The 25,854-nt window shown below is 39.9% G+C and overlaps 1 pseudogene; it reads left to right on the forward strand.

The window, feature by feature from the left end:
* Window positions 1-13,589: 13,589 nt before the first annotated feature.
* LOC136212575 (polygalacturonase-like) lies at window positions 13,590-25,357 on the forward strand (annotated as a pseudogene).
* The last annotated feature ends 497 nt before the right edge of the window (window positions 25,358-25,854 follow it).

The raw sequence follows: 25,854 nt of genomic DNA on the forward strand, positions 1-25,854 counted from the left end.
ATTAATCTTTACTATACCCACATTTATATATTCTTTTAATTAATTTATTCATTGATCACAATATCAGCTAGTGGGGTTAATTAATCATCTGGTTTGCTAGTGATCATGTAATGTAAATATCCCATTCAATATTCATTATTATTCTTGAGACAAATTAGTGTATTCTATTATGTAATCTCTATTTTTTTTTTTTTTTTTTTTTGAGAAAATGTAATCTCTAATTATACAAACTTAATTTGTACAATTGGAGAAAATGTAATCAAAAGCTTTTATATTTTTTTGATGATATATATGTTTGAATTTTAATGTGTTATCGCGAATACTTTTCTTAAAGGCTGAGTGAATTAAGTAAAGAGAAGCAACTTGAGAAAAAAATAATACTAATATTAGAAAATTTACATAAATTATGTAGAAATGAGAGCAACCTGTGATTTGACCATGACCAAAGTAGCCATTTCATATTTAAAAAAAAAATGAAAAGAACATATATATTAATAAATCAAGATTAAGATGGTAGCAAATTATGTAGTTATTATTTTCAAGGCTTAATACATTATTTGCTCTCTGAACTTGTCCAAAAAACTTGATTGGCCTTCTAAACTTTTCAAACTGTCTTGATAGTCTTTTGAACTTACATAAAATGTTCTGTTAGCCACCTAAACTTGTATAAAATGTAATCAATTGATCACTCGGTTGCAAAAAAGTAAGTTAAATACGAAAAATATACTGCACGCGACTTAAAAAAAAATAAAACAATCAAGATTGGAGTATTGCAGTTGTAATATTAGAGAATAAAAGTTTATAGTTAAGCAAGTAATAACTTCATTTTTACTCTTTTTTTTGAATTATATAATAACATTCTAAGACACGTGGAATACATCTTCCACATTTAACTTACTTTTTTGCAACCGAGTGATCAATTGATTACATTTTATGTAAGTTCAGACGGCTAAATGAATATTTTATGTAAGTTCAGAGGACTATCAAGACACTTTAAAAGTTCAGGGGGCCAATCAAGCTTTTTGGACAAGTTTAGGAGGCAAATGATGTATTAAACCTATTTTCAATATGGAATAAAAAAATATGAGAACAATTTGTTGCTAAATATGAGAATTATGTAGCTAAAGTCTTCGGCTCCAATTAGAAGAATTATAGCGACACGTCATTGCCAAAAGTCAACCACGCGATTCATTACTTGCATAGATAATTAAAAACTAAAAGTTTTGCTATAAATTTGTTTTATTATGGCTAAAGAACTAAATCATATTGCCACTGAATAAATAAAGGGTGTTGTTAACCCTAGCCACAAATTCCCACCCCAGCTCTGTGAAAGGACGAAAATGGGTTATGGGAGTGAAAAAACTATTTTTTTTGCCTTTCCGCCATGCGGGCGTGTGGCTATCACGCCTCACCGTGTGGTTGGGCGTGATAGACACACGCCCGACCACATGGAAAGGCGTGTGGTTATCACGCCCGACCACACGGTGAGGCGTGATAGCCATACGCCCGACCATGCGGTGAGGCGTGATAGCCACACGCCCGCGTGGCGGAAAGGCAAAAAAAATATACCGTTAAACCCGTAACTATACAATTGTACTTAAAACCTATAAATACCATAAAATCAGTAACAATAATATAAGTTCATGAATAAATATTATTAATTACAACACATAAAACTAATATAATCTAGTCCAAGCCGCTCTCCTTTCAGCGTATAGATTGTCGAAGTGACGAACACTCGGATCACGAAATGTACGCCATTGGGTGGGAATGGGAGGCACTGAAAATCCAGGTCTTAAATAAAGACGTATGTAGTGTTCATAACTCCCCAAATGACAAACAACAATCTCTCGCTCTGGTGGTCTTCCATCGTCCGAACGCATCGGCAGTATAGTGCAACATCCTAACTGTTGTGTAGTAAAAATGAATATTACTGCGTTCAATACAGATGCAGCAGCATATAAGTCATCTGGACTCACCATCCAGTGAGACTCACCACAACCCGCTCCTGCCCATCTAATACGCGTGAGGGCAGCATCGAATCCGTTCCAGAACACTGGCGCATATAGATCACGGTGTTCCCGCATCTCATTCTCTATTAGCACTCTCATCAGCTTCCACTCCTCCTGGTTATAGGTGATGGCATCGGCTGATACACGAAATTCACAGTTACCATATGCTACAACATCATGGTATCCAATAATAAATGGTATGATGAGCCCTTGAACCCTATGTAAATGGTGGTAACCGGCGATATCCGCATCAAATCCGGCTAAAAATATTAATATATGAAATTCGTGAGCGATAATATATTTACTTTAACTTCAACATATATATTACTAAAATAAAATATACCCGACATCTCGTTGTTATGCACAGATGAGGATGAGGATCGGCCTCGACTACGACTACTCCTCGAAGTAAAGGACCGTGCATGACCTCGTGGTGCCTGACTGTACTCCCATGCACTCGGATTCCGTTTCGTTGATGAATTCCCCTTTGGTCTACCCCTAACAGTGTCTTTGACCTCAGGTTCTTTGAAGCCACTTTGATCCGGGTTTATCTGATCATGAATCATCATCGATATGCTACGCACCATATGAATAATCTAATTTTTCAACCTTTTCCACAAGAGAATGAAAAAACCGGTGATCCTCAGACCCGTCAGCATATATGAAAGCAGTAACTGGTATGTCACTCAAACCTTCAAACGTAAGAGATCTCCAAAAAGGATTGATGCGGTCAGCACGGACCGATGTGTCCGTGTCAATATACGTTTTAAGCTCACATGCACACGGAATTCCATGAGTCATGGGCAACACGCATCCGCATTCACTTACCACATCCATACTCAATCCGCTCATACGCTTGAGCTCATCATTCAGTACACGCAAGAAGTAATGTGAAACGTGTAAGTGGAGATATTCAAAAGTTCTTTATAGTGAGCCACCGCAGATCTTCTTCTCGAGTCCTCGAGTGAGTATCTAATTATATACAGTAAAAGATTACAAAACTAATGTATTACAATTTAAAAGATTTAATTAAATAACAGAATAAATGTCTTACTTGATCGCATCGATCTGAGCCTCAATGTCCTTGTGCACCTTCGCCCACACTGTATCGAGTGCACCAGTAGATGAATTCAACCACTGTTTCAACTGTGCATGTGAACTCTCCACTCGGCAGGTTGTGGTGTTTCCTAAGTGCAACACCTTGTTCGTCCATGCTCAACAGAACTTCTCTTTATGCACTAGCCATGTGGTCTCCACGTACTCTATCACATGAGGCCAGTTGGTAGTAGTATTCTTCATGGCTACCATTGCCGCCTCATATTCGGCTACTGCCGGGGCTTCAATTATATTTTTCCATTTGGAATTCTTAAAAATTTCACTAAAAACCTTCAAGCCACACAACTTTCCTACTCTATCCTCCACATCTTTATTAATATGCCATGTGCACAATAAATGATGACTATGAGGAAATACCTCACGAACCGGTCTCATCAGTCCTAACTCCTAGTCCGTAGCAATGGCTGTCGGATGAATATCAGGTTGGAGCAAAATCTTCAATTTTTGTAACACCCACATATAACTTCCCTCAGTTTCATCCTTCATGATTGCATAGGCGATCAAGAAGTTTTTGTTTGAAGGTGTCATTCCAATGATCTCAAAGAATGGCATCTTATACTTGTTTGTTTTATATGTTGAATCCATACCAACAAACAAGTAATAAGATCGGAATAGTGTGATCGATGTAGGATGTTCCATAAATAAGTGAGTCACAACACTGCTGCCCGGCACCGCTTGCATCTAATGTATGTATTTCTTATCTATAGCGAGCCGATAAAACTGACCGATTACATCCCGACCCTCAAAGCTCTCAGTCCTGATTTTCTCCCTGTAGTTATAGACATGTCTTTGTGTCGGGCAATCCTCCAGATGTTTTTCTTTGATTGCAGCACAAATAGCACAAGGCTTAGCTTGAGCTGCACTCATTTGACGAACAAGTTTTTTGGAACCCGGGCTTAGTCCGCTCATCTGTCTATAGCCCTGACGATATACAGCCAACTGATGACAGTGCTGTCCTCTATCTCTAGCAATCTCATTCACCACCCAACCACCTAATTCAGCGATTTCCAAAACCTTTATCTGGAATTTGCAACCACAGTACTTTGTTTTTGTATCCCTCCGTACTACTTCCTCCATATCCATATCCCTTTTCCTTCTATAATTCTTAATACCACGAACACATTTAACCAATATCCATTTTGACTTGCTCCCTGTCTTGTGCGACGCTATGGTTAACTCGAAGATGATCTCAATTGTCGTCTATTTTGCCCAGTTAACAGCTTCATGATATGTTTCACACGTTTGTTTGGGAAAAAACTACGAATTGTAATCAATGTCCTTTCCGCCAAAATCTTCAAACGAAACCTCCTGCAAATGATAAATAACGAACATTACATTCCAACACGTGACATTTCTACAACGTTTCGGTGTCTAAACCCGAAAAAATAGCCACAAATATGAACATCACGCCTCACCATGTGGTGGGGCGTATGAACATCACGCCGCACCACATGGTGGGGCGTATGCACATCACGTCCCACCTCATGGTGGGGCGTATGAACATCACGCCCCACCATGTGGTGGGGCGTAATATTCAAACGCCCCTCCACAAGGTGAGGCATGATGCTCACACACCCGAGGTCCGAACCAGCGATTTTTTTAAAAAAAATTTACAGAAATCAATGGAAGTTCAATCGGAAAAATACCTCGACTTCAGGGACATCGTCATTCTCGTCTCTTCGCGGTGATAACAGATCGCTCTCCATCAAACATGTTGTCTTTAATTTCGGAACAAAATGTATTTGGGAGAGTTTGAGAGAGCTTAGGAGGGTTTAGAATTTTCAATTTTTGGCTAAAGGGCGGTTACGTCTTTTGTCGGGGCTGGAAGTGTGAAATTGGGGCTGGGTATAGTAATCCACATAAATAAAAGATGGCTTCAATTTTGAATGTTTTAGCCACATTATATTCTTTACGGGACTAAAAGCTTAATTAGCTAAGCATAATTTTAATTAGGATAAGGTACCAAAATAGGCCTAAGATTTTTGTGGAAGTATCAATTTAGGCTCAACGTTCAAAATAGCACTAATATAGGCTTAACGTTTACAACATAATATCAATTTAGGCTTAACGTTTACAATATAGCATCAATTTAGGCCTCACGTACAAAATAACACCAATATAGGCTTAACGTTTACAAAATAATACGAATTTAAGCTTAACATTTACAAAATATATCCAATTTAAGCTAAACATCACAATTAAATTAACTATATTATATTTTTTCTTATTAACTTTATATGTTATCTTTTTATTTAGTTCTATTTTCTTATTTATTATAATATAATTAATTAGTTTTCTTGCCCATTAGAACCTTATATTTGTTTTTCATCAACCATTTCATGACTCCTAAATTCCATAGCTCATGTAATATATGCAAACTAAAAATAATTGAAAATCCACAATATTTTGAACACTAGTTAAAATAATATTGATACATGTCAGTGTAAATTATCAAGTCAAATAGATTCCCAGGACTTATTATCACTTCACATAGAGTAGGGCTAGGCGCGGATCTTGGAGATACTGGACCGGACCGAATATCCGAGGAAAAAACTCTGGAATTGGACCGGACCATTGACTTTTTTTGGAGAACCGAACTGAATTGGACTGTTGACTTTTCGTCAAAGAACTGGACCGAACTTTATCCAGGACCGGACCGATAACCGGATTGGATTGGTTGGATTGGACCGAACTGAAATAACCGAAAGTTTAGCAATAATAAATTTATATTTCATACATTAACTTTATATAAAGAGAAATATTATATAATATATAGTTATATATTTTGTAAGGTTTGGTAAACTAATTACAATAATATGAATTTATAATTTATTAATAAAGTATAACATTATTATGTAGTCATATAAATTATCCCGATTAATTCCCGTTTATTAAATGAAATAAAAAATATATACCTAAAAATATAGACATAGAAAATCGAACACCTAACCAAATGGAACATTGTTAATCGCCTTAACCATCTAAACCAATTCTACTTCTTGTTAACCATTTAATTTAATTAAGTAACAAATATTAGAAGTTTTAAATATTAAAATTTTTAAACATTTTATAAAATAAAATCACGTGCTTCTTTTACCCATTCTCTCTGCTTCGATTTTTTTCTAGGGTTCTATCTCCTCCACTGCACTCCATCGCCGCTACCACCTCGCACACCGCTGCTACCACCTCACACGCCGCCACCTCCACCTTGCACATCGCCACCTCCACCTTTTACCGATCTAAACTCTGATAAGTTTTCTAAACTCTGAACTTTTATATTTCAATTTCTAAACTCTGTGTTGTGTACATTGTGTAGATTTGAAGTCTTATATGTTCTATGTTATATTTGAAGTTTTATATGTTAGGGTATTAGATATAGTTCTTAATTAATTCACAGAAGCTTCCTCTTATGGAAAATCAATTAGGAAAATTTTCTTCACCTGGTTTTTCAGCCATGGAAAATTTTCTAGACAGCCACTCCCACCTTTCTCATCTCATCACCTCTTGTTCAATCGGGTATTATAGGGTCTTATAGCTGAAAAAGCTTTGCTTAATCTGCCAAGGAAGGACAACATCAATCTGTGACTGAGATACTGACATTGATGAATTGAACCTATAGAAATGCAGCTATAGTTGCCTACCCCATCCGCCTTTAGTCAAATAACCAAGAATCAATGAAATTTGATCATCCAAATCTTCTGTGAATAATTAGAAAGTGGACAACTTCTCTATTAAAAGCAGATTGTTGATCACTTGTTAAGAATTCATAATTGTCAATGACATCTTGTTCTTCAAGTGATTGTGAAACATCACTGAAGAAAAGAATGGAGATTACAATAAATATCATGAAAATCCTCAATTGGATATATAAGGTTTTTTTAACCGAATCAAATGCACTTTGGTAAGCATATTTTTTTCCTTTTACTTTTTGCTAGTGTGTTGATTAATTTTATTGAAGTGAAAGCTAATTAATTTAACATTTGTTGATTCACTAATATAGTAAATATTATATGTTTAGGTTGATATGTTTGGCTTTTACTACCTTTGCTTTGGAAAACAAGGAATTTGTTGTATTAAGAAGATTCAATTATAAATTGGGATAATGATTAGAGAGATCTTGCTAATGAAGTGTTGTCTTTTTTTAATTAAATGTTGTTTGTTTTTATGGATTTGTTATTTTGTAACTTTGATTTTGTGGGTTTTTTTAGCCTAATTATCTACCGTAACTTTTAATACTTTGATTTTGTGGGGTTTTTTTAGCCTTATTGTCTACTGTAACTTTTAATAAATGTTGTTTACTTCCTAAAAAAATATCATTTATTTCAAGTTATGTAAGATAATAAAATTTTATATTTTATTATCTTGTAAATTAAATTTTTAATTTATTTTTTAAGACTTAAACTATTAGATATTTATCCGAATCACCGAAAAATTATATTGGATTGGACCGGAACCGAATCTCCGAATCCTTGAACTGGACTGGACTGAAATTTTGGGGCAATTCAATTCTGGAGATTTATTCTTTCAATCCAATCCTGGAGATTTCCTTTATATTAATCTCCGAATTTCAATCCAATACGGAGATTCATGAATCCCCGACTTGGACCGAACTGTGCCCAGCCCTAACATAGAGTAGGCCTATATCTTCTTAAATACTACCGTTCAGTAGCTTTCCTTAGAAGATACATTAAATTTAAAAATGAACAAGTAGAAGAAAATTACCATCACAAACTCCACAAAAGCAATACGAGTAGAATGATGATAATCCCCCAGCAACCTCTAGCGGTAAACCTGCATCAAACACTAACTACATCAAGAACAATGTTCAAACCCATCCTAGTGATATTGCAATATCAAGAACAATGTTCAAGTTTTCATCAGGAATAATCACAAACCTCTCCATAGACTGACTCGAAGAAGAGTTTAACATCTGCTTGAGTAACCTACAGAAAACAAATTAAACAATTCACCCAATTGAATCAAAGAAACCAATCGGAAATCTCTTTGGATTAATCAAAACAGACCTTTTTATCAATGTTTGAGCAGTAGATAGTTCTTGTGCACATTTCGCGCTCATCATCAGTCTGAAATCTAAGGTACCAACTTGTCAAAAGATTATATAGAATCATAATACAAAGAAAAAGCCCATTTTATCAAACTCTGACATCATGTCCATGGGCCTTTGTATGAAAAGGCTTTCTTCTCACCCTAGGCAAAAAGGTTTGGATTAACTGGAGCAATGGCTGTTTTTGAAGGCAGCACCATAACAGGGTAGAATCCAAGCATTGTCCCGGCCAGATTCAAAGCAGTCTGTCCACCTTCTGCATAGCCAAACCACTGGATCATATGAGCAGGGTTTTTCTTTGCATTGACATGTGAATGCAAAACAAATTCATGAAACAAGAACCACATAAAATTAGAGTAAGCAATAAGCATTACCCGCATCAGTGAACTCAATAAATGCAAAACGGAGTACAGAGTTTGGATCACCACATATACGGCAGTCCACCACCTGTTCATGGGAAAGGAACTTGTCCAGAATATAACTATGATGGGGCAATTAAGATAAGCAGGTAGGAGATATTACCTGCCCACAACCAATAAATAGAGCGGCAAGCTGCTCTTCAGTCACCTAGTTCCAAGCAAGAGAAAACACCAACAAATTAGCAAATATACAATTTGCTACACAAAAAGAAACATAGAAATAGGATGGTAGTGGCAAAGACATCTCATAAGTCAATGTCAGACACATATACAGTCCTGCAAATTATATCCTCCCTCTGAGCCATAGTAGTCCTGCTGTTCAACCTCTATTTTCCTTGATTGAAGTTTATCTTCTGTGCACAAACACATAGTGATAAATATCATGAATCATATACCAATCCTTTGTTCAATACTTGACAAGGTGAATAGAAAAAAGGCAAAAAAAAATCTGAAGTGACGTACCTCAGCTTGATACTCAAACTTCTCGCTAGAAGCATCGGCAGCCTCCTTCTCAGCAACAGGTGCCTCGCACCGGACATCCAGTCGATTATTTCGTTTCTCAAGGTTCCATTTGAGGCCAGTACAAGAAAAACCCTTGTTGAGAATGCTGCTATTGGACAGAAAAGGACTTGTTAGATTGAAGAGGTTTGGAGTGGCCGATGGACTTGGGAGAGGAGATCGGAGAGAGCGGTCTCCTTTTATATTGCTTGATTTTACAAAGTAAAGTAACTAGTTGAATAAAATTGAAATAGATAAAAAATAAATAAGTTGATTTTATAGTGAAGCTTTTTAAAAGTGCATTTACAAAAGTGTTGGTACAGGGGTATTTTTTTTTTTTTTTTTTGTAGTGTATTCACCAAAACAGTCCGAAAAACACATGTACATGCCCATTAAACATAGATCTAATACTTATGTTCGATTTTTATCCAAACCAAACAGGTTTAAACTGAAGAGAACCGAACTTCAATGTAATTCGATTTGGATCGGTTCCAAAAATACCACACATTTTTATGGAAAACACTGAGAATAATAATCTATATTTTCGTGCGACCAATCCGGTTAACACCTTTGCCATTGAAATCAATCTCAACTTAGAGACCGATTTTAATTTGTTCTCTAAAATTAGTCTCTAGTTAGCTTTTTTTTTTACGTTCATAATTATGGGAATGACTTTGTGAACTCCTTTATGTACACTATTAAGCCTCAGAGGTACACAACCTAGACTCTAAGAAGGATCCATATTCGCTGAACAGCGATCTGACTTGAGTTAGGCTTCTCTGAGAGAGATTAGTATTATGTTATCCTACTTAAACTAGACTTTCTTGTGGACTAGGCCCAACGAGTTTTCGTCTAAAAATGCTCTGTCCAAATCCAGCCCATTGTTAATTTAGGCGAGCTCGGGACGGGTTAGATTCATGCTTAAAAATCAAATCCCAAACCAAGTCCATATAATTAAACCCACCTAAAAACGAATATATATTTTTTAATAATATATAAATATAAATTTAATGATTAATATTGATAACAGGTACTTGGTCGGGTCGGCACGTGCTATTTTTAAAAATTCTAAGTAGGTCTCAAAAAAATAGACGTACTTTAGCAGGTCTGCACCTAATATCAATTTATCTTTTCCAAACTTGGTCTAAGGGATGCCAGACTATATGGGTCGGGTGGGGACCAAGGCTCGTGATCATGTCTAGCTTAAACCATTAACTGGCATGGGTGTCAGAGTGTCTTTTCTTTATTTTGCAGGTCTCTTGACCTTCGATGGAGGACGTTGAGTTGCTAGCTGAAGATGGGCGATCTTAGGCGTCCAGCTCTCATGAGGGGTCTATAGACTTTCCATTCTAAGGCATCTCGTCCCTATTTAGAGGACTACCCAGCAATATTTCTACTATATTTTCAAATGTAAAACCAAACTATGGAAAATGCCAATGGAAATTTCTTCATAAGGATAATTGAAGGGGAATAGCAACCCAACAATATTTTTGTTGTCGTTGATGTTGGATCAAATAAATAAACTTTCACAGGTACAGAGGAAGAGTATAATTGCTGGAAGAAAATTCTATTTTTAATTCTCTTCTAATTCTCTTACCTTACTACTTGTATTGATAGGTATTTATAGATTACAGACATGACTCTTAGTATACAACATTAACTCTCTATAAATACAGATACAGATACAGATACAGAAATGACTCTTAGATAATACATTGTACCAAATTAAAGACTATTAATTACAAGTTTATTATTTCAACACACCCCCTTAAACTTATAATTTTTTTATCCCTTAGTAACACCAAGAAGAGTTCGTAATGTGCTAAATCTTCGAACTTCATCGTTATTGACCTCTTCACTCTAGTCGCCATCATCCATATTATTATCTCCATCGTTTTCTTCGAAATACATTGTTATTGACATCTTCACGGTGGCTTCCATCATCCCCATTAGTATTTTCTTCTTCCTCATCGTCATCTTCGTCAGTACCATCACCATTATTATTATCACTGTCAACTGGGATTTTGGGGTTTGGATGTGGAACACAACTTGTAGTGCACCTTCTACATGACAATAACATAATATTACGCATGTAAATTCCCTCGACTTCTTTCAGTCTTTCCTTTATCTTTTTAACTTCTATGATGTCTTTGGGAAACATCTCATTTGGTTCCTTCATTAACTCGACTTCACATTTGTTCTCTGACACATGCTTGATTTTATCAGAGGCTTTCTCAATACTTTCTGCACTTCTGTTGTCCTTTGCTTCTTTTTCCACATGCTTGCTTTGTTTCTTGTCTGATGCTTTGATTTCTTTTTCAAACCTCTTCCTCTTTTTAGATACTTCAAAATTTTGCACCTTTTCCTTTTCATTAATTTTATCCTTTAGTTTTACTTCATCTTCATCATCCTCATCAATCTCTCTATCTGAAGACTCTGAATTCTCATCAGCACATAGAAACACCTCAACAAACAGATTGCCTATATATTTCTTATATGGATCAAGTGCAAATTTATCAAGTCCAAAATCTTCCTCTAAAATTCGACAAAAACTGTTCATTGTAACTTCCTCACAATTGGCTTTAATATAAGAATCTCTTTTCAATATGGATGTGGTAATGCTGCTCTTACTTGGAAGTTCTTTCTTCTTACTGATTGGATCAGTTTCTGGCAAAAGACCCATCACAAGAGAATCTTCAATTTTCTCCTTATCATCAGATACATGTCCTTGTACCTTAATTTCTCCTAAATCCTCAGAATTCTCATCATCATCATTTTCTAAGGATTCCACCAGACATTGCATGACAAATTTCTTTTGTCCATCCAAAGCATATTTCTCAAATCCCAAATCATTTTCCAACAACCTTCTGATCTCCTCGAAGGTCAAAGAATCAACTTGTTCTTTGATGTCATCTATGCATAAGCGCATAGCTTTCCAAATCTGGGACTTGGTCTCCCACGAATCAATGGCGATTTCTCTTTTCACAATTATTCTCGATATTCAGGAGAACTTTTGTCTGGCTCTGATACCAATTTGTTGGATCAAATAAATAAACTTTCACAGGTACAGAGGAAGAGTATAATTGCTGGAAGAAAATTCTCTTTTTAATTCTCTTCTAATTCTCTTACCTTACTACTTGTATTGATAGGTATTTATAGATTACAGACATGACTCTTAGTAAACAACATTAACTCTCTATAAATACAGATACAGAAATGACTCTTGGATAATACACTGTACCAAATTAAAGACTATTAATTATAAGTTTATTATTTCAACAGTTGAAACCACAACTATTTCCAACTAAAACCGCAACTAATCATTCTATTTCTAACTATATATACCCTAAGAAATATGTTGAGATAAACATGAGATAGAAAATGAAAAACAAACGCCTTCAAAAAGCTCTACTCCAAATGTAAATAAATAAATAAAAAGGAATTTTTAAATTAGGTTTGGGAAAATAAACCACATCAAATCTAGATTATTTGTAATAATATTAATGTTAAATGCACGGTTTTAAATATTAAGAGCACTTTGAACTTATTTAAAAAAAAAAACCAATTAACCCCGTAAACTTACAAATGTCTTGTTGGTCTTTTGAATTTGATTAAAGTATTTATATGTCACCTCAATTTGTTGAAAGCAACCCATTGACTTCTAAATTTGCTTATAGTGATTGGTTCTTAGAACTTTCTTAAAGCAAGCATGTCAGTTTAAACAAGTTTCCGGGGTTAACGAGATACCCTGTAAGTTCAAAAAGGTCAATTGATTTTTTTTTTTTTTTTTTTTTTGCCAAGTTGAAGGGAGGTCGTGATTTATTAAACGTAGTTATATACACATGGATTATATAGAATTAATACACATGCATGCATATAGATGAATGATGAACCATACAATTATAAGTTAAGGAATGAAAGAGTGACTCCTTGGTAGTTTGAATAGGTAAGGCTGTGTAAGTAGATTAGTACTGAACTATGAATTAAAGCTAAATTAAGCAACTATATATGCATTTAATCGAGTAAATCAATTGTGAAGTTAATATTAAATCCGGTGTTTTTTAGTGATTTGGATAATGATGCTAACAATATAAATAATTCATTATTGTACGTGTGCTAAGACTATGGTGGCTGCTGCAGGACCAAATGTTGACCTGACCTGTGTGTAATTGTAAAGATTAGAGATGAAGCAATAATAAACTTAACTAGCTGTTTGCGTTTTGGGCGCTGTTTTCTTCAACTTCCCATCTTTCTTTGTATTAATAAGCTACATCTCTTATTCCCTACTCCATTCATCAAACTAAAAATAAAAAAGTGAGGCTTTGAAAACTTCCCACTACTGTTAAGTTTTCTACACTTCTGGCTGCTTCTCTAATTCTTATAAATACCCTTCTACCTCCTTCAACTTCCATCACACCAAATCTTCTTCTGCTTTCTGTTTCTTTCTTATACAATTCATCCAGTTTAATCTTCAGGAACATGGCAACTTTGATTTTCTTAGTGATTTTTTTAGGCTTACTCATCAACTCCTCATTTGGTGGAACTACAAATTATAATTGATAACTTGCCGGATCCGATTTGATATTCCCTGCCGGAGTTACCTGCAAAACAGAACCGGAGACAGGATCTCCGGGAAAACTCTCCGACGATCAAGTCAGTTTTTGTAAGAGGGTTGGTAATTTGACAATAGTATTGCGGGGAAAATTATGAACGTACCTTTTTCCCTTATTCTTAAGGCCTTTTATAGGTGTTTTTTAGGTAACCGCCGAGGGCGGTTACTCCTTAGTGGGCCACGTTCTGAGGGCGGTTCCCCCTTTTTAGGCCATGTCCCTTTCGTGGCTTTCATGGCAACGAACGTGGTTCTGAGTGGGAGTCTTGATGCTCCGTTTAGGAATTCGGGGCGGTTACTCGCTTCACCCGTTTCCGCTTATTCGGGTCCCATTCGGGGCGGTTACTCGCTGCGCCCGCTTCCTTTATTCGGGTCCCATCCGATTTTAGACCATGGGTCTAAGTATGGGCTGGGCATGCGAAATGAATATGACCCGGTTTAGCCTCGCGGGTCATCACATGCCTCCCCTTTAGTTTGATACAAGAGCCCTTTAGGGTCTGTTCATAGGGGACGCTTCGTTTTTGCTTGTCTATTCAAAATTCAAAAACTTGTGAATTTTTCCTCTTTCGTTATTTCTTTTCCGGCGTCATCTTTTCCGGCGTTGACCTCTTATTTCCGTCATTTCTCTGTGTTGTCTTTCCCATGTAAGTTTTCCTCTTCATAATTTGTACCTCGTTCGGCTTTTTACTTCTGTTTATTTCTTTTCCTCAACATGTCGAACCCCGACCTTGACTTCGCACCGTTCGATGAGAGCTACGTCCGCGAGGTTTCTCATGAAGTTGATGAGATGGTTGATAAAGTTTCAACCAGTTCTCATGGGTCTGATTCCCACCCCGCTGACTTCCTCCACCTGGCGAATACAACCGACGAGGGTCTAGGTTTTGACCCTAAGAAGTTGATTCCGCCACCTGTCCCAACCCCCCGTTTGTTACCAAAGAGGGACAGGTCGGGAAGCCTAGTTTGTCGCGAGACCATTGAGGATTTGCGGGTGCAATATCCTTGGCTCCAAGGTCTCGAGACCATCATTCCCGGGGAGGATAGAGGACCGGGCGATTACCCAAAGGGGTATTTCACCATTTTCGTCGCCCAGATTATCTGCGGCTTCACTTATCCGCTGGCGGATGAGATTGCTTCCATCCTCGGCGGTTACGGAATCGCACCCGGGCAGTTACATCCAAATGGATGGGCCGACTTGACCCTGGATAAATTTCTGGCGGATTGTTTGGAGGTTCCTTTCTCGCTTAAAATTTTCTCCAAGCTTCATCATTTCAAGAGTTCGGCGGGGTATTTCACTTTCATCCGCCAGAGCGGATACTATGGTTTTGACGAGAAACTGAACAAGATCCGCGAGTGGGATCGCTCTTACTTTTTTATCAAGTTTAATGAGGGAAATCCGAACTTCCTTCGCCATTGGGGCCGGCCCAATGTGAAGAGTTTGAACTTCGGTTATCCCAGCGAGGAAGAATCCGCCGTCATCAAGTTCCTGAAGAGTACCCCTCCTTTTGTATGGACATATGATCAGGCCTTTCATATGCTAAGGAGCCGAGTAGCGATTGCCTACCGCGAGGGGGATCGCGTGGTCTATATCCCTTATCGCGTTTTTGTACAAGGTACTTTTTATTTCCAAGTTGATGATTTCTTTTAACCCTTTGCAGGGGTGATCCTTTATCTCAAATCGCTGCAGATCGGAAGGCTAAAGCCCTAGCGAGAAGGAAGAAGCGGATGGCGGGAACCGCCTCCGTTGTAGGGGCGGATTCTTCTGGAGGAACGATTCCTTCCATTGAGGCGGCTTCTCCTGTAAGGGCCTCCGTTTCACAAGGTCCCGCTTCTGCCTCCGAGGATCTTCCTTTGACGAGGAAGCGGAAGATAAGTGCGGATACAGAGTCTTCTCGTCCCAAGAAGAAGAACACCTCCGTGTCCCTTACTGTTGGCGGTACACCCGTATCCGCCTCATCCAAAGGAAAGAGCAGTACCCCAATTCATGAGGTATCCTGATTTATTCCCTCTTTCTATATTGCTACTTTTTTCCTCATGAGCTATCTGATGTTCTCTTGATATTTTTCTTTACGCCTTTGCAGCCAATTCCCGACATCAGCGGATGGTGGACTAGGACCTTTGGCATGGCCGTGAGTTTTTCTTGCAAGGACATTGTCTCTTCCATATGCAATGTCCTCGGGCGGCTTCCCTCTGCTTCCCGTGTGCGCGAACAAGTACCGCTCCCTACCGCTGTGGAGGGGATCGAGAAGCGTTCTGTAGAGGTATATTGTTGCTTGTCATTCTCTTTCAAGGATCTTGCGTCCATTGTAACCGCCTATTTCTATTCGCCCTTTTTTATTCGTGAGCCGTCTTATATGCAGATTATCAATTTCGCTGAGGGCATTCTCCGAAGGGATGCCGAGCGAGCCAAGGAGTTGGAAGGTCTTGGTACTGAATTGGCGACTCAGAAGTCGCTTTATGATGATGTCCAAGGGAAGGTGAAGGTCCTAAAAGGCGCCCTTCAGAAGGCTGTGAGCGAGAAGGAGGAGGCTCTTAAATCTCTTCAGGCTAAGTCCGATGAGCTGCGAAAGGCCCTCGATGATCTAGCTGATTCCAAGGAGACACAAAAGAAGAGGGCTGAGGAAATTCTGGCTGAAGACGGTGCCCGCATCTACTGGTATGGGGAGCGGATTCATGCCGTTTATGAGCATGGACATCAGGGTCTCGTACTTAACCGCCCCAAGGTTCCCATCCCTGAAAAGGATTTAACTGAGAAGTGGGACAAGCTGGAAGCCGAGGATGCTGATATGGATGAGGTGCTCCTCTTAGATTGGAAGAGTTTTCAGGAATCTCCAATTATCGGCGAGATCCCTACCCGGAATGCGGAAGAAGGGGCACCGCAGGACATCTCTCAGCCTGAGCAAGAGGTACCGCCCTCTGAAGCAGTTATTGATTCGAGGGTTGAGGATTCTCTTGAAGTAGATCCGCCCACTGGAGGAGATGAGGGAGTCGCTGGAGGCGAGGAAAGCAATAGGGGTGAAGGAGAGGAAGCTGTAGCATAGTTTAATTTATATTTGGACTTTTTGTATGTAACAAACTGCCCGTATATATTAATTTTCTTTCACTTGCCGCTTTGCCTATACGTGCGATTATTGTCACTTTATTTTCATGTATGATCCTTGCCTTTTGCCGACTTCATACTTGTAATTCTTCATAGTAATTTTTGCTTTCGCTAGGGTGGCCAAACCCTTTTTGCAATTTTTGAGTACTCGTTTATTCGCTTAATTTTATGCCTTACTCTATTATTTTTCTTTCGAAAATAATATAATCATAAGGTTAATCATAAGGTTTTGCGAGTGATGCGTAATCATGCATCCGCCTTTCTTTAATAGGCAACACATTTATGTGTTTTTTGAGTTTAACCCTAAGGGTTTTGCGAGTGATGCGTAATCATGCATCCGCCTTTCTTTAATAGGCAACACATTTATGTGTTTTTTGAGTTTAACCTAAGGGTTTTGCGAGTGATGCGTAATCATGCATCCGCCTTTCTTTAATAGGCAACACATTTATGTGTTTTTAAGAACAATCCGCATTCGGACGTAACATATTGAATAAATGTAATAATTGAATACCTTTATTGATAAAGAGAAAAGGTTTATTACATAGGTACACCAACTGTGTGGGATCAAAGCCTCATTAAAACCTTTTATCAGAAAACCCAATGGGAAAAACTCATAAAAGGAAAAAGAGTACTCGTCATTTCCTCGAACTACTCGGCCTTTTTATATAGGCGTAGATTCTCTAGATTCCAGGTGCGCGGGAGCTTCTTTCCGCTCATTTCTTCTATTTCAAAAGTGGCTGGTCCCAGCTTCTTGGATACTTTGTATGGTCCGATCCAGTTGACGCCCAGCTTGCCTTTGCCATCTCTAGATTGTATTTTATCCGCTTTTTTCAAGACCAAGTCGTTCTCGTTGATTATTACTTTTCGCACTCTTCTGTCATGATATTTCTTGATTCTATTGCGGTACACTGCCATTCGCATGTAAGCTTTTTCTCTTCGTTCCTCCACAGAATCCAAAGCATCTCTAATGTTGATAGGATTTTGTGTGTCGCAATAATAAATTATCCGATCTGTGGGCGACTTGATTTCAACAGGTAGGACTGCTTCGGCTCCATAAACTAGCGAGAAAGGTGTTTCGCCTGTTGCTGCCTTTACAGAGGTTCTGTATGCCCACAACATATGGGGTATCTCATCTGCCCAACCTGTTTTTTTGTCTCCTAGCCGCTTCTTGATGCCTTGAATCATGGCCCTGTTGGTAACCTCCGTCATACCATTCGATTAGGGATGGTTTACGGAAGAAAAATGATTTTTGATCCCCATGCTTTCGCAGTATGCTTTGAACTTGGCACAGTTGAACTGGGTGCCATTGTCGGTTATGAGCTTTTGCGGGATTCCAAATCGCATGATAATGTTCTCTCGTAAGAATTCGATCATTCGCTCAGGTGTTTGTGCGGTTACTGCCTCCGCTTCTACCCATTTGCTGAAGTGGTCAACTGCGACTATCAAGTACTTCCTTTTCTTTGTCGTTTCTGGGAATGGACCCACTATATCGATTCCCCATGTTGCGAATGGCCATGCCGTCATTATAGCGATTTGTTCGACTCCGGGAACATGCTTTTCATTCGCATGTATTTGACAATTGTGATATTCCGCAACCATCTTCTGAGAATCTTCCACCACCTTGGGCCAGTAGTATCCCATCAGTTTGACCTTTCTTGCCAACGCCGCCGAAGCTTCATGCGCGCCACAAATTCCTTCATGTAGTTCTCGCAGCACGTAGTCTCCTTCGTTGTGACTAATGCATTTCAACCATGGACATGTGTACGATTTCCGATACAAAGTTCCATCCCGAACTGAGTATCGAGCTGACTGCCCAATTAGCTTTCTGGCTAAGCTCTTATCAACCGGTAAATCTCCCTGCTCCAGATATTGGCGGATGGGCATCCGCCAATCTTCATCGTCTTCCAGTTCTTCGATGACCATAATCTGATCAACCTCGAATGCTGGTGCCGATTTTATTTCCAAATTGCATGCCTTTTGACTCCATGGTTCTCTACTTGCCGCTGCTTTTGCCAATTCGTCAGCCTTTGCATTTTGGCCTCGCGGAACATGCACCATATCCCAAACGACTCCCTTGTGCGTTAACTCTTGTGTCAATCTGCCGACCACCTGATGGTATTTTATTAGCTCCTCCTGTTTCACCAAATAATTTTTTGTGATCTGGTATATCATGAGTTTGGAATCGCTGTAGATTACCACCCTTTCTGGGGTGAGTTCATTGAGCAACTTCAATCCGCATATCATTGCTTCGTACTCTGCGGCGTTATTTGTAGTTTTGAAAGTTAATTTTGCTGCATAGCATAGGCGAATAACCTTCGGGCCCTTGATGACGACTCCCATCCCAGCTCCATCTGTAGATAATGCCCCATCTGTGTACATGCTCCACTCTTCTTTTTGTGCCTTCGGACATTCATCGTCATCCCAGGTGAATTCGTTCACGAAATCGGCGAGTACTTGGCTCTTTAGCGCTGGTCTCCCTTCATAGCGAATATCGAATTCTCCCAGGCGAATTGACCATTCCATCAACCGGCCGGATGCGTCAGGTTTCTGTAATACCCTTCGCATTGGGATGCCAGTTCTCACAATGATAGTATGCGCCTGAAAGTATGGTTTCAATCTAGCCGCCGTGGTTATCACTGCGAGGGCCATTTTGTCCAACTTCGAATACCGGAGTTCTGCATCCTTCAGGACTTTGCTCACGTAGTACACTGGATATTGTTGCCCTTCTTCTTCTCGCACCATCACAGTGCATATCGCCATATTGGTGACGGATACGTAGAGAAATAAATCTTCTCCATCCTCCGGCCTACTCATTAAGGGCGGATAACACAGTAATCGCTTTATCCCCTCGAATGCTTCTTGACAATCCGGCGTCCATTCAAAGGACTTGGATTTTTTGATGGCATTGTAGAAAGGTAGACATCTCCTAGCTGAGCATGATATGAATCGCCCTAATGCCACCAACCGCCCATTTAGTCTCTGTACTTCTCTTATGCTTCTCGGCGTTTTCATCTCCATTACTGCTTTAACCTTCTCGGGATTCGCCTCAACTCCCTTGCCGCTAACAATGAAACCCAGGAACTTTCCCGCTCTTGCTCCGAATGTGCATTTCTCTGGGTTCAATTTGAGGCCATATTTGATTAGCACTTCCAGGATTTCTTTGATATCCTGCGGGTGGTCTTGCATTTTCTTGCTTTTGATGATCATGTCATCAACGTAGATCGAGAAGTTCTCGCCGGATTTGTCTGAAAATATCTTGTTCATCATCCTCTAGTATGTTGCTCCCGCGTTTTTCAATCCAAAGGGCATCACCTTGAAGCAATAAGTCGTCTGGTGAGTTATGAACGATGTTTTGATTTCATCCGCCTTCTCCATGGGTATCTGATGGTAACTGGATTTCACGTCGGTGAATGATAAAGCTTCATATCCTACAGTTCCATCTACCAATATATCAATGTTAGGAAGCGGATACATATCCTTCGGACATGCCTTGTTCAGATCTTTGAAGTCGACGCACATTCTGTACGTTCCATTTGGCTTTTTGACTAGCACCACATTGGCTAACCACTCCGGATAGGTGACTTCTCGAATTGCATCTGACTTTAGCAAATCCGCCACTGCTTTTTCAATCGCCTTTTGCCGCTCAGGAGCATGTCCTCTCTTTTTCTGTCGCACTGGGGTTGCACCTTTGTCTACATTCAAACGATGGGTTGCTACGTCTGGACTTATTCCTTTCAGTATTTCATTTGGGGCGGCAAATGCCGACTCACATTGGACTAGCACCTCGGCAATGGCTTTCTTCGTTTCTTCGGGGAGGCCCGTCGCTATTCGCACATTTTTGTCACTTGAGATGGCGAATAGTTCCGTTTCTCCCAATGCTTCTGCTGGCAACTTCTCCTCTACCCTATCTTCCTCGTCTGGCTTTGGTTCAAGTGACAATGTATAGGCCTGTTGAGATACAAGTGGATCACCTTCAACTATGACTCGCCCTTGGTGTGTTGGTAAATGTAATGTTAAATGCTTCATTGAGATGAGCGACTCCGTTTCTGACAGGAATGGGCGTCCCAGAATTATGTTGTAGCCCAATGGGAGATCAACAATTGCGAATTCTAAATCACCTCGCCATTTTAGCTTTTTATCGCCCATTTCTGCCTCCAACACCACCTGTCCACTTGTTTGAGAGGATTGACCCCCAAAACCTGTTACATCCATGAATGTATGTTCCACTCGCTCGTCATTAATTCCCAACTTGTTGAATGCAGTCCGAGTAATAACATTACAAGAACTGCCAGTATCAATAAGGACCCGCTTGACGTCCCATCCTTCTACAGCCATTGTAATCACCAAAGCATCCGCATGCGGCTCCGTGATTCGCGCGAATGAGTAATTGAGGGCATCCCCCCTATGAGTGTTGATTTTTCGCTGTTCACGGCGAGCTCTTTTTGTTGGAGGCTCATAGATCCCGCCGGCTATCACGTTTATCACTCCTTTTTTCTGCTTCTTTTCGGGCCTTGCCTCTTCTTCATGTGGTAACGTTGCTTTCTCGTCACTAGTCTCCTTTCGTACAAATTGATTCAGCTTGCCCCTTTCGATCAGCCTTTCAATCTCCTTCTTCAATTCATAGCAATCGTTCGTGTCGTGGCCATTCAATCTGTGGAACCTGCAATATTTGTTAGGATGTCGCCCCAAACTGGTTCGACCTTTTACCTCGGGGAACCGCACATCCTTCTTCAGGGGGCCCTTTTCGATCCAAAGTAACACCTCCTGGCGAGTCGTGTTTAATGGTGTCTGATATCCGCCACTTTGAAAGGGGCGATCGCCTCTTCGAACAAAATTACTTTTGGACTGGGTCTGGCGCCGATTGTCCGAAGTGGATCTAGCGGCATCTCTTTCTTGCCGGGTTTGAGCCCTATGTTCCCTGTTGACATCATCCACTTCCATGAATTCCTTTGCTATTTTCATGAGTTCGGCCACTGTGCGCGGCTTGTTGCGGATGATTTCCTCCCGCATACTCCAATCTGTGGTTCCATCTGCCATGATGTTGTGGATGCTCACGATATCCGGGTTTTGCAATCGCACCAGAATATCGTTGAATTCGACAACAAATTCCCTTAGGGAATTATAGTTCCTCTGTTTGATCTCCTTCAGCTGCCTATCCGTCACATCCGCTGCTTTACAGTCCACAAATTTCGCACAGAAATCCCGACTATATTGATGCCAATTGTGAATAGATTCTGCGGGTAAAGATCGAAACCAATCAGATGCGGCTCCGCCCAAAGTTGTCGAGAATAACCTGCAAATGATGCTTTCACTCGCTCCTGCAACATCCATTAGTTCTCTGTAGTTCCTGACATGAGCCTCAGGATTAGAATTTGGATCCCCATAGTATTTAGGTATCGCGGGCGCTTTGATTCTGTGATCTGGAATGAATTCCCGCAACGAAGGGGCAAAAGGTGAATCGCTCTGGACCTCTGCTCTCGGCCTAGGCGAGTACCCCATTCGCTCCATCATGCTTCGTAATTGATCTTCTAAGTCAATATCGGGTATTCGCCGGACTTCTTCCATCCGCTGCTGGTGAATTCTGGGTGGCATCCACCCGCCCATCGGTGTTGAGACGTGTGCCTGTTGGGGGACTAACCGCTGTCCCGTTATAGGATCAAAGTTCCATGTGTGCTCTCGCCCAGGAGTCATCAACTCCGAATGTCTGTGAGGAAAAGGTTCCACTTGCTGTAGCGGAAGAGTGCCTTGCACTCCTGGCAACGGTTGGGATGGCTGCCAGGTCGGATGTATCGTCGTAATGAGATCTGGGTGCGAGTAGTTGCTCGGGTGGCTGTGTGGGTTTGTGCGACTACTCTGGCCCACTTGATTTGGCGCCTGAGATGGCTGCGGAGGGCCGATATGACAGGGATAGTCGGTGATTGTGTTGAGATAACCACAGGTTCTTGAGGAGCAGCCTCCACGGCGGTATTGTGTTCGGCGAGGGCAGTTAGTAAATTAATCATTCGATCTCCAGCCGCCTGGCTCATGTTCGAAGCCAAGACTTGTCCTGCCATCTGCACGAAATCACTATTGGACATTTCCATCTCAGTTTGCACTTGGACTTCCAATAAGGGACTCAATTGTCCCGAAGGACCCGATGAGCTAGGCACCACAGGCTGTGTACTTGCAGGTTGCGAATTCGCAATCCGTGGTCCCCTGGAGTTCATACTGGTTGATCTAGTTGTAACGCCGGCCGTTCGTGATGGTTCTGACATGTTCCTTGTGTACTTTTAACCAGACGTTGGTAAAAAAGGTCCACGCTCACCGCACCAATGATAACTTGCCGGATCCGATTTGATATTCCCTGCCGGAGTTACCTCCAAAACAGAACCGGAGATAGGATCTCCGGGAAAACTCTCCGACGATCAAGTCAGTTTTTGTAAGAGGGTTGGTAATTTGACAATAGTATTGCGGGAAAAATTGTGAACGTACCTTTTTCCCTTATTCTTAAGGCCTTTTATAGGTGTTTTTTAGGTAACCGCCGAGGGCGGTTACTCCTTAGTGGGCCACGTTTTGAGGGCGGTTCCCCCTTTTTAGGCCATGTCCCTTTCGTGGCTTTCATGGCAACGAACGTGGTTCTGAGTGGGAGTCTTGATGCTCCGTTTAGGAATTCGGGGCGGTTACTCGCTTCACCCGTTTTCGCTTATTCGGGTCCCATTCGGGGCGGTTACTCGCTGCGCCCGCTTCCTTTATTCGGGTCCCATTCGATCTTAGACCATGGGTCTAAGTATGGGCTGGGCCTGCGAAATGAATATGACCCGGTTTAGCCTCGCGGGTCATCAATAATGTATAAGAAGATGAATGAGATAAAATTCTCAAGAACTTTACTGAAATTCTCATTAAAAAATAAAGGTCTAACTATTACATTATTATATCAATGCTAGGTGTGATGAGCAAGTAAATATCCATTACAAGTGTCAAGATCTCAACCATTGATCATATGCCCTTATGATGGATGGTGTTGATTGATTTGGTAAATACTATAGTGTGGTATAGGGTGTATGAATCAATGAGTGGGTATCTTCTGGAATGCTCCATTGTTGCGGAAAAGACTAAAATGCCCTTGGGGGCTGTGGAAATACCAAGTTGTCCTTGGTAAATGAAAGGTTGCGCTTGTTGTGATGTTTATTACGCTTAAGTCTTCATACTTGGGACTTGTGACTTCAAAGGCTCTTCATTTTCTTCTTCGGATCTTCGACAGAATCCCAAAAGGCTCATGTGCTTCTTCTTCTTCTTTGTTCATTTTCTCTGTATTTCTTCAACAGCCAAGAACTTTGTGGCTTGTTCATGTCTGTTGCTTCAATAATGTACTCAATTATGGAGCAAGACCCAATGGGGTAACTGATTCCACCAAGGCTTTTCTTAATGCTTGGTCTGCAGCCTGTGATTCCACAAATTCCACTATGATTTATGTTCCTAAAGGAAGGTATTTGGTTGCTCCAATCACCTTTAAAGTGTCTGCAAATCCCCTTCTATTACCTTTCGGATTGATGGAACTCTTTGGGCTCCTCAAGATTACACAGCTCTTGCTAGTTCTAGCAATTGGCTTAGCTTTGAAGGAGTGAGTGGTGTTTCCATTTTGGGTGGCTCTTTGGATGCTAAAGGTTCTCCCTTGTGGGCTTGCAAATTAGCCAAAGCCGCCAACTGCCCCTCCTCTGGTGCTACGGTACTTAATTCTCCCTTTTCTTCTATTCTATTGTATACTTTTAGACTTACATTATATAATTATGTTTCTGACTCAATTCATATATAATATTGCAGAGTCTTAGCTTTACCAATTCCAACAACATCAAGATTAAAGGTTTATTGTCCTTAAACAGCCAGATGTTCCACATTGTATTCAATGGCTGCAAAGATGTGTTTGTCCAAAACGTCAAAGTTGTTGCTGATGGAAACAGCCCTAACACTGATGGTATTCATGTCCAGCTTTCAACTGATGTTGCTATTATCAACTCTACAATTAAAACTGGAGATGATTGCATTTCTATTGGTCCTGGTACTAAGAATCTTTGGGTTGAAGGTGTCAGATGCGGCCCTGGCCACGGCATTTCTATTGGAAGCTTGGCCAAGACCACCGAGGAGCAAGGTGTGCAAAACGTCACTGTCAAGAGAACTGTATTTACTGGGACAACTAACGGATTTAGAATTAAGTCATGGGCTAGACCCACCACCGGATTTGTTCAAGGGGTTCGATTCATAGACGCTATTATGCAAAATGTTCAAAATCCTATTCTCATAGACCAACATTACTGTCCTCACAACTTAAACTGTCCAACTCAAGTATCCGGCCTAAAAATCAGTGATGTGGTATATGAAGGCATACGAGGAACTTCAGCTAGTCAAGTTGCTATGAAATTTGATTGCAGCTCCAAATATCCATGCAAAGGAATCAAAGTAAGCGATGTCAAATTCACACATTCCGCTCGTCAAGTTGTCCAATCATTCTGTGCCAACGCGGTTGGAAAGACGATCCGCGTTATCCAACCTAATAGTTGTTTGTAAATTAATCTTTATTACAATTCTTTTATAATTAATTAGTTCATTGATCACAATATATATTAAGCTAGTGAAGTTAATTAATCAATTAGTTTCTTATCATCATGTAATGTATATATTATATTCATTCATTATTATTCTTGTGACGATTAGGGTATTCTACTAGCGCAATCTCTAATTATACAATTTAATTTGTACACACGGAAAAATTGTAATAAAAAAATGTACATTCTTTTTTATGATATATATATATATATGCTTGAATTTTAAGTTAAATTAAGTGAGAGATAAGCAACTATATACGTAAAAAAATTACTAATATTATAACATTTATATAAATTAAGCACAAATGGGAGAGCCTGAAATTTTACCATGACCATGACCAAAGTAGCCATTTCATATATTTTTTTTTTGGTAGAAAAGCAAAAGAAAAACGAACAACAACAAACTACCCAGGAATTAGTCTAGGAAAGCTAACCCCAATCCTATCTTCTAAGAGAAGA

The sequence above is a fragment of the Euphorbia lathyris genome, chromosome 1, assembly GCF_963576675.1.
Source record: "Euphorbia lathyris chromosome 1, ddEupLath1.1, whole genome shotgun sequence".
NCBI classification, from domain to species: Eukaryota; Viridiplantae; Streptophyta; class Magnoliopsida; order Malpighiales; family Euphorbiaceae; genus Euphorbia; species Euphorbia lathyris.